Raw genomic sequence first — 10,055 nt, 5'->3', positions numbered from 1 at the left:
TAGAATCATACAACAGGTATTCTTTCTGGTCTGGCTTCTTTCACTCAACATAATTATTTTGAGATCTATCCCTGTTGTGGTGTGTATCAGGAATTTAGTCCTTTTTATTACTGAGCTGTAGTCCGTTTTATAATACCACCATTGGTTTATTTAGCTACTAAAAATAAAGATGCCGTGAGCGTTCATGTACAAGTGTTTGTAGGGACTGAGGATCGTTTCCCTTTGATAAATACTTAGGAGTGGAATGGCTGGGTCCTGTGATAAGTATATGTTTAACTTATTAAGGAACCATCAAACTTTCTGAAGGTGTTGCAACAATTGACATTCCCACCCCCAGTGGACGAGAGTTCCAGGGGCCCCGCATCCTCAGGAACACTCGATGTGCTCAGACTTGGTAATTCAGACCTTCTAATACACTGTAAAATGATCCCCCCATCTAGTTAATTAACAGCCATCACTTCACAGAGTTATTTATTTATTTATTTATTTGGTGAGAACATTCAAGTTCCTCTCTCAGCAAATCGCAAGTATACAATACAGTGTTATCAACTCTAGTCACCATGTTTCACCTCAGATCTTTAGACCTTATTTATCTTTTTTTTTTTTTTTTTGCTGCTGCACTGCACAGTTTGCAGGATTTTAGTTCCCTGGCCAGGGATCGAACGCAGGCCCACAGCAGTGGAAGGGCGGAGTTCTAACCACTGGACCGCCAGGGAATTCCCCTTATCCATCTTATAGCTGAAAGTTTGTACCCTTTTATCAACCTCTGCCTATTTCCCCCACCCCCAGCCCCTGGCAACCAATTTTCTCTTCTTATGTGTTTGACTTTTTTCTTAGATTCCACATATAAGTGATAACATGCAGTATTTATCTTTCTCTGTCTGGCTTTTTCACTTAGCATAATGCACTCAAGGTCCATCCACGTTGTCAAAAATGGCAAGATTTGGGCTTCCCTGGTGGCGCAGTGGTTGAGAGTCCGCCTGCTGATGCAGGGGACACAGGTTCGTGCCCCGGTCCGGGAAGATCCCATGTGCCATGGAGCAGCTGGGCCCGTGAGCCATGGCCGCTGAGCCTGCGTGTCCGGAGCCTGTGCTCCACAACGAGGGAGGCCACAACAGTGAGAGGCCCGCGTACAGCAAAAAAATAAAAAAGAAATAAAAATGGCAAGATTTCCTTCATGGCTGAATAATATTCGTGTGTACGTGTGGGGTGTGTGTGTGTGTGTGTGTGTGTGTGTGTGTGTGTATCTCACATCTTCTTTATCCATTCATCCATTGACAGCCGCTTAGGTTGTTTCCATATCTTGGCTATTGTGAATAATGTTGCAGTAGACATGGGTGTGCAAATATCTCTCTGAAACACTTTTTTCATTCCCTTTGGATATATACCTAGAAATGGGGTTGATGGATCATATGGTAGCTCCTTTTTTAATTTTTTGGAGGAAACTCCATATTATTTTCCATAGTAGCTACACCAATTTACATTCCCACCAAAAGCACACAAGGGTTCCCTTTTCCCCACATTCTCACCAACACTTGCTATCTTTTCCTCTCTCCTATAAGAGTCATCCTAGCAGGTATGAGGTGATATCTCATTGTGGTTTTGACTTGCATTTCCCTGATGATTAGCGATGTTGAGTACATTTTCATGTACCTGTTGACAATTTGGATGTCTTCTTTGAGAAAATGGCCATTTTAAAATCAGATTGTTTGTTTTTTTGCTGTTGAGTTGTTTGAGTTCGTTATATATTTTGGATATTAACCCCTTATCAGATATATGATTTGCAAATATTTTCTCCCATTCCGCAGGTTGCCATTTCATTTTGTTGATGGTTCCTTTTCTGTGTAGAAACTTTTTAGTTTCATGTAGTTCCACTTGTTAATTTTGCTTTTGTTGCCTTTCCTTTGGTATCAAATCCAAAAAAATCCCAAAAGTTGCCAATACTCATGTCAAGGAGATTACCCCCTATGTCTTTTTCTAGGAGCTTTATGGTTTCAGGCCGTAATCCATACAAGTCTTTAATCCATTTTGAGTTGATTTGCGGTGTGGTATAAGAAAGGGGTCCAGTTTCACTCTTTTGCATGTTGCTAACCAGTTTTCCCAACACCATTTATTGAAGAGACCATACTTTCCCCACTGTATATTCTTGGCCTTGGCTCTTTTGCTGTAAGTTAATTGACTACATATACATAAATTTACTTCTGGGCTCATTATTTGGTTCCATTGATCTTTGTGTCTGTTTTTGTGCCAATACCATACTGTTTTGATTACTATAGCTTTGTAATATAATTTGAAACCACAAGTGTAATTCCTCCAACTTTGTTTATCTTTCTCAAGATTGCTTTGGTTATTTGAGGCCTTTTGTGGTTCCATACAAGTTGTAGGGTTGTTTTTTCTATTTCTGTGAAAAATACCTTTGGAATTTTGATCGTAGAGCCCTGGGAGTATAGCCAGTTAAGAACTGTTTGTTTGTTTGTTTGGTATAGTCTGGCTTTCAGGGCTAGGTGTTTGGGGGACTCTTCCCTCTGGTGGAAGTTTTAGAATTTGGCGCACTAGACTGGGGTCCAAACCCTCCACCCCTGAGAGAGAAGCTGGGAATTGTGAGTCCCCTCCTGGTACATGTCACTCTACCAGGGGTGGAGTATATGGCAAGAGTGTGTCTCAGCCTTTCCTATCCTTTCAATGTAGGTTTTTTCCCCCATTTTCTCGATGTGTAGTTGTCACTCAGCTAGTTTCTGGGTTTCTTTCAGAAAGAACTGCTCCATGTGTAGACATAGATTTGGTGTGTTCCTGGGAGGAAGTGGGCTCAGGCACCTCCTATGTCGCCGCCTTGGACCACAACTCCCTATGTCTATTGACCCTGCCAACCTTCACAAGTTTTGACTAAGTCACCATAGAAAATTCTCAGATAAGTCACTCATCCCTGTCTCTCAGGTGCTGGACCTCTCCCCAGTGACATCAGCCCTGCTGGGTGAGGAAGGGGCAAAGCTGGGCCACCTGAGCTTCTGGGCAAAGTCCAGAGTCTTTGCTTGTGGGCGGGTGACAAAAACCACCAACAAAAAATTATCGGCACCTGTAACCAAATCAGGGGAGGCAGGGTGGCACTAGTTCTCAGGCCCTATTTTATCTTCCTAATACTACAGTAACCAATTACCACAAATTTAGCAGCTCAAAATTTATTCTCTCACACGTCAGTAGGTCAGAAGCCCAGGGTGGCTCAGATAGTTTCTCTGCTCAGAATTTTACAAGGTCAAAATCAAGGTGTTGGGGCTTCCCTGGTGGCTCAATGGTTGAGAGTCCGCCTGCCGATGCAGGGGACACGGGTTCGTGCCCCGGTCTGGGAAGATCCCACATGCCGCGGAGCGGCTGGGCCCATGAGCCATGGCCGCTGAGCCTGCGCATCCGGAGCCTGTGCTCCACAACGGGAGAGGCCACAACAGTGAGAGGCCCGCGTACCGCAAAAAAAAAATCAAGGTGTTGGTGGGCTCTTATTGGGAGGCTCTGGGAAGAATATGCTTCTAAGCTCATTCACACTGTGGGCAAAATCCAGTTCCTTTTGGCTGCAGGACCGAGGTTCCCGAATCCTTGCTGGCTGTTAACTGGGGGCCACCTACAGCTCCCAGGGGCCTCTCTGGTCTCTAGGCTCCAAGTGGGTCCCTATATTTCACAACCAGTAAAGGCACGTCAAATGCCTCTCACACCTGGAGTCTCTCTGATGCTCCCGTCTGCTTCCAGCCAGAGAAGGTTCTCTGCTTTCAAGGCCTCTCATGATTAGATTGGGCCCACCTGGATAATCCAGGCTAAACACCCTATTTCCAGGTCTAGAACCTTAATTACATCTGGATCCTTTTTGCCTGTTTCCTAATATGGTAACAGGTTCTGAGGGTCAGGGCAGGGACAGCTTTGTGGGAGGGGCAATACTTTGCCAACCACAGGACCTCTAGATCCAGGATTCCGGCCCTGTTTCTCTGTTTGCTGTGCGTGTTGTTTGTTGTTGTTTGTGAGTGGGGCACGGGGTGCATGAGCACAACACTTCCCCAATATGTTCAGAGCCACACTCTCAAAAGCCTGGCAACCAGAGAGGAAAGGGGTGGGTGTCCCTCTCCAGGTTCCACTCCCCAGGGCAGAGCCCTGACTGGTCCAGTTTAGGTCACAGGCCCACCCCTTGGACCAAGCATGCTGTCAGGGCAGGAGGGGGCATAAGAGACTGACTGGCCCAGCCTGGTTGAGAGCCCACCCTGAGACCAGAGGGAGGAGGTCTGTTACCAAAAGAAGGGAGGGGTGCTGGGCACAAAGCCCAGAACAGATTTTGTGACCATTGTCACATGAAGCCCACTCTTGGACCCCTTCTCCAAGGCTCCTGGCTCAGCCCTTTACCGTGTTCACTGCAGTTCTTCAAGGCCCATCGTGTTATTAACCCGTCTTTACCGAGACCCAGTCCCAGCTCTGCCTTTCACCAGCAGGCTGACTTTTCTCTGGGCCTCAGTTGTTCCTTCGGTAAAATGGGAATAATGAAACCCCATGCCTGGCCAAGCTCTCTAGGGCTGCTAGGGAAGCAGGTGGGAGGGTATGTGTGTGAAGAAGAGTCTTTGTCAATGTGGAGAGGCCTTTGACCAGAGCCTAGGTGGGACTTTTGGGGCTCTGAGTCTCAGCCAGAGTCTCAGTGGTCCCTCTGGCTCTGGCCCCTCGGTGGTAGCAGCACCAGGCCAACAGCTACCCGGCGGGCTGTGGTAGGAGCAGGGCTGCCCAGAATGCACCTGGCCAGGCTCTGGGCCATGAAAAGGCAACCATTCAGGGCTTGGACAGGGGCCGGGTGACAAGAGACAGGGAGTCCTGTGCTTCGGAGAGGAGGGAGGCCTCCCGGTGGGGCTGAGCTGCCAGGCCGGGGAGGGCAGGCCGGCTCACAGCCGAGAGGGAGGCGCCGGGGAAGGAAGACTAAGCTAGTGTGTTTGAGGCCGAGGGGCTGAAAGGAGGCTGTGTGTGCCCAAGCCGGCCGCCTGGCGGGCGGGGATGTGAGTCATTGATGGCCTGGGGGGAGGGGGCACACAGCTGTCCAGGATGAGAGGGCACAATGCCCAGCCTCGTGTGAATGCGTGTCAGTGTGAATTTGAACGTGCGTGCTGGGGGTGGGGCGGGAGCCCTGCAGATCTGTCTGGACCTCCCAAGGCTCCCTGGGGTGGGCACACCCCGTCATCCTCTGAATACGGCTGTGGCGAGACTGGCCTAGTCTGTGCCAGGGTCTCCTCGAGGCAGCCAGTGCTGGTAATTCATGGCCTCCGTTTTTCAGCCAACGGCATCGGTGCCTCCCCCACCCTGTGCCGCCAGGAGAACAGAAGGGCCTGCCCCTGCTCTTGGTTGTGGTGGGACAGGTGGAGGGGGGACAGACAGACAGACATGATGCCAGCCAAGAGAGGGAGCACCTGCTCCAAGGAAGGGGACATTTGAGGTGGGTTTTGAAAGATGAGCAGAAGTTCACTCGATGCAGCAGGGGGGAGCGCATTTGAGGAGAAGGAAGCTGGAGTCTTGGTGAAGGAGAGAGGAAGGCCAGGGCAGCTGGAGTAGGGATGGGAGGTAGACTCGGGTGGTGCAAAGGGCCTGTGGTCAGTAGCTGGAGGTTTCTGGAGGTATGGGTGGGCATAGGCTTGAGGACCTGCAGGAGATCAGAAGAGGCCACTCAAGGATGCAGTAGGGAGCTGCCTGGTGCTGAGCCCATTCTCAAAGGCCTGCCAAGCAGGGTTTCACTGGTAGCAAATGAGCTGGTTGGGGGAAGCCCCTCCAACCTGGACTTGTGTGTGTGTGTGAAGGTGTGTGTGCATGTGTGATGAGTATCTGGGTGTGTCTATGGGTGAGTCTAGGTGTGTGTATGTGCCTCTCTCTGTGGAAATGTGTGTCTCTGTAGGTGTATAAGTGTGTCTGTGTGTATTTCTTACCAGGTGTGCATGTATCTCTTGTGTGTATGAGTGTGTATGACTATGACTGTCATGCCAAACATGCATGCTTCTGTGTGTGAATGTATCTGTGTCTGAGTGCTGTGTGTCTCTAAATACGTCTGTGTGTTCATGCCTGTCCCTGGGCGTGTGTGTGTGTGTGTGTCTGGGTCTGTCGCTTGCTTGCCTGCGTGTCTCTGTGTGTGTCTGCTGTGAGTGCCCACCACGCCCTGCCCACAGCAGCCTGGGGCTCAGCCCAGCTGGCCTGTGTCCAGGGCAGCATCCGGGGAGTGTGCCTCTCGTTCCCGCCCAGCTTCTTCACAGGCCGCCCTGACCCTGCTCCTGGGCCTGTTTCAATTGTGGCTTCTCTCTCGTCTGACCAGCTCCACCCACATGTGACTGGCTCCCACCCCTACAAAGGCCAGGGTGGCTTCGGCTTCCCCCAGGCCAGCCAGTGGGGGCCCAGGCACAGGAAAGGGGAGGCCAGCCCCGCAAGGGGGCTGTGCCCACCCCCCCCCCCCCAGTGGCTAGCCTGGAGAGAAGGACTTGTCAGGAAAACATTTACAGACACTTCCCACACAGACACCACCCTTCTTCTTCCTTCTGGGGCCCTCAGGCTTAGGACTTGTTTCTCAGGGCAGTTTGACAGTCCAAGGGGGCGTCAGCAGGAGGACTGGCCCGGGCAGCTCTTCCCTTGCCTTCTTGAGAATAGCAGCTTCCTTTAAGGGATCTGCCCCCTCACAGTTGTTTCGACTACAGCAGCGGACACGTGGCCCAGGCCCGGCCGATCATGGCACCCGAACCCCCCAGACACAATCACTGGCCCATCAAACAAGCTTGAGCTACTTGGATTTGGGTGTCTGTCACTTGCAGCCAGAGGGGCCCCGGACAATCCTTGCCTCAGTCGCGGGTCTGAGTCTCCAGGGTGCACGGGACCACCCTTGCCTGGCGCTTACCACTCCTCTGTCCCTCCCTGGCTTTCTCAGATCCCATACAAGGGCTGTGGCCACCCTGCCCCCCTCTTCTCAAGCCACTGACTCCACGGCCGCTTCCTCAACTGCCTCCTGCTTCGATGGGAAAAGCGAACTCCTCAGCTCTTCCATCTTGGCCTGATTTCCTCCACACCTGCCTCCCATTAGGTCTTTCCTGTCCCCAGGCTCCCAGGAGGAACTGTCCCTCCGTTGGCCCTTGCCCACGGCTGACCAAAAGAGCTGGAATTGGAGGGCTCAACACCAGTGGCTCCCAAACCTCCCTGTGCAGCAGAGTCATCTAGGAAAGTGGGAAAATACAATTTCCCAGGTTCCATCAGGTTCTCTGCAGGCAGGCCCTGGAATCATGATTTGAAAGCAGCTTCACCGGTTATGGCGACATCACCTTCTTAGTTGTTGGGTCAGTCTTGGCTCCATCAGGATTTGGCCCTAGAAGGGCATCTCGGGCTTCCCTGGAAGCAATGGGGTTGCCCGTTGTGTTGCTCATATGGGGACCCTGCAAGGAGCCCCTTTTACCTTCCTCCCATCTTCTCTCAAGCCCCTGTGATCTGGGCTTCTCTTTGGCCCAGTCTTCCTTTGGGTGAGGTGACCTCTCAGACTCCAAACCAGACCACCCGTGCTTCAAAACCCTGTCCCTCCTCCCTGCCCCCTCCCCGAGCCCCCCTTTCTTCCCCCATCCCCCCACCCCTCTGCTCACTCCTTTTGGACCTCCTCCTGTTCCTCCCACTCTTTAAAGGGAGGGCCAACCCACAGGAAACACGTTCCCCTGGAAGACTGCAGGGGGGACAGAGTTTGCCTGCGGGGGGCTCCTCCAGTGCCAGTTTGTGCACTGCCCCCCTTGACCAGGAAGCCCCTCCCAGCATGCCCTGCAGGGTGGGTCAGGTTTCTGCAGGGGATATGGTGGCCTCTGAGGACCAGAGGTAGGTGAGGACAGTGGGCCTCACCCCACACCTCCTGGGCAGGTGGTGCGTGACAGTGCAATCAATGCTACCCCACGTAAAGCACCTACTGCGGAGAAGCACATAAGCAGACCTCCTATCCCTGCCCAGGAGGCCGAGGGAGAACCACTTTCCACCCCAGGGCAAATTCAAGGACATGCTCATGCTGACCAAGGACTGGCTAACCCTCCAGTCTGATCACTGTAGGTGATCAGAAAGTTCTGGGCCCAGGGCACTGCTCTGCTGGGTTATGGGGCTCATTCAGGCTCGAACAGAGGGGCCTGTGCAGTTTCTTGCCAGGCACACATCTTCACCAAAGAGCGATGGCTTCTGACACTCCAGTGTGAATTAACAGACCCCATGGTGCAAGTGTAGATGGCCACCCTCGAAGCACTGGCCGTGGCTGCCCCTGGAGCATAGACTCCTACTTGGGGAGGATGTGAATTCACACGCTCACACATGCTGCACTTAAGGGACCACAGCCAGGGCCACTCTCCACCCTGCAGCCTTTGCCCAGCTCTGAGCTCCATCCCCTCTCTCCCAAGTGCCCAGAGCTCCTCACACCTTGGCCAGAGTCTGGCCCAGTGCATCCTCTGGTCCTGCAGAGGGCCCTCAACATCTGAGGGCCCAGCAGGCTCTGGGCCCTGGGCTTTCATCCCAGGGGAAACCACCAGGCTCGGGATCCCAACCAGTTCTGGAGGGTTGGTGGGGCTGATGTGAAAGAAAGTGGGGAGGGGGAGGAGGAAGGGGGGGGAGGGGGAAGGGGGCTCTTGGCGATCTCCCAGGCAGGGCTCACTGAGCTCCCTCTTTCAGGGCAGAACGTCAACCAGAGGGGAGCAGAGGATGACCATGTGACAGGGACAGCTGACCCACTTCCACCATGCTTGGGACCCACGCCAGCCCCCGCCTAACCAGTTGCTTCCTTTTCCCCACCCTCCCTCCAGGGCCCCCTCCACCTCCCGGATCAGTTTCTGCAGCTTCCCTCTGTCTTCAGCCATGGCTGTGGGGCAGGTGACAGATTCCATCTGCAGACTGACCTCTGCCTCCTCAGGGGCCTCACTCGACCACCCCCTTCAAGGCTTGAGACATCAGCAGGAATCTGCTGCTGGGACTCTGCCCGAAGGGCAGGGGCTGGGACAGGTGGAGTGGGCCAGACTGGGTGAGCTCTGGCACTCCTGAGAGGGACAGGCCCAAGCAGCCCCAGGGGAGCCTGGCAGACTGACGGTGCAAGCTGACCAGGGGCTGGCCTGGCTCCCACCCCAGAGTCAAGCACCGAGTATTTAACTGTCATCCATTTCCCAGGCTGAGTTTGACCGAGGCACAGATCAAATGAATCCATGATGACAAATTGTTCCTCTCAATGGACCAGATTCCACTGGCAAGCACTCTGCTGCTTTTGGCGGCGGTCTTCCCGTTATCACCTTTGAACCCTCCTGGGTTCTGGGGCCTATGGATTGGCTCGCCACGTCGCGGGAGGCACTGATCAAGCTTCACATGCGTCATCTCTGTAATTCCGTGCTGCCAGGAAACAGGTCTCAGGGCGATAAGCCACCTGCCCCCGGTGACATGTAGGAAGTGCAGACCCACAGACCCGACACTGCCCCTCCAGTCCCTAACCCTGGGCTCAAATCCCCTTCCCAGAGATCACTGTGTCCACCCCTCATTAGGCTCCTAAAAAGACCCCGCAGCTTCCAGGTGAGAGGTCAGTGCTGAGGCAGGGCGGACTCTCCTCAGCCAGGCCAGCACTAGCCCTCCCTCAAGGTCATACTTGCAGGGCAAAGCAAGAGAACACAGAAGCCTGGGCAGTGAACTACCTGGTGCCCTGCAGGATGGGTGGCCAGTGGGACTGTGGGTGGCCCTCAACAACAGGCTGACAGGCCAAGGGGGCTCTGGGCTGCAGATCAGACCTTCTTCCTGCTCTGGTACTTGGGAGGGGCTGTTACTAAGGCGCTGGCCCCAGGGTTCTCCTTTGGAATTCTGCCTGAAAGGCCCTTCACAGTCTCTCCCTGAGGCTTGCAACATCCAGGAAAAATTCTATTGAGCGCTGGCTTTCTCCTCCCCCTCCAATGGGCCCTCGAGCCTTAAAGCAAGGGCTCCTCACCGAGCCCCAGGGGCCTGGGGTCCAGCTGTGAAAGAGCAGCCTCCTTAGGCTCCCTACTATGTGCCTCTGACTGTGCCTGGAGGCCTCCTGGCCTCCCTGG

Source organism: Monodon monoceros, unplaced genomic scaffold, assembly GCF_005190385.1.
Source record: "Monodon monoceros isolate NGI ecotype Baffin Bay Population unplaced genomic scaffold, NGI_Narwhal_1 Super_Scaffold_16, whole genome shotgun sequence".
Lineage (NCBI taxonomy): Eukaryota > Metazoa > Chordata > Mammalia > Artiodactyla > Monodontidae > Monodon > Monodon monoceros.
Note: the sequence above shows the minus strand (reverse complement) of the source record.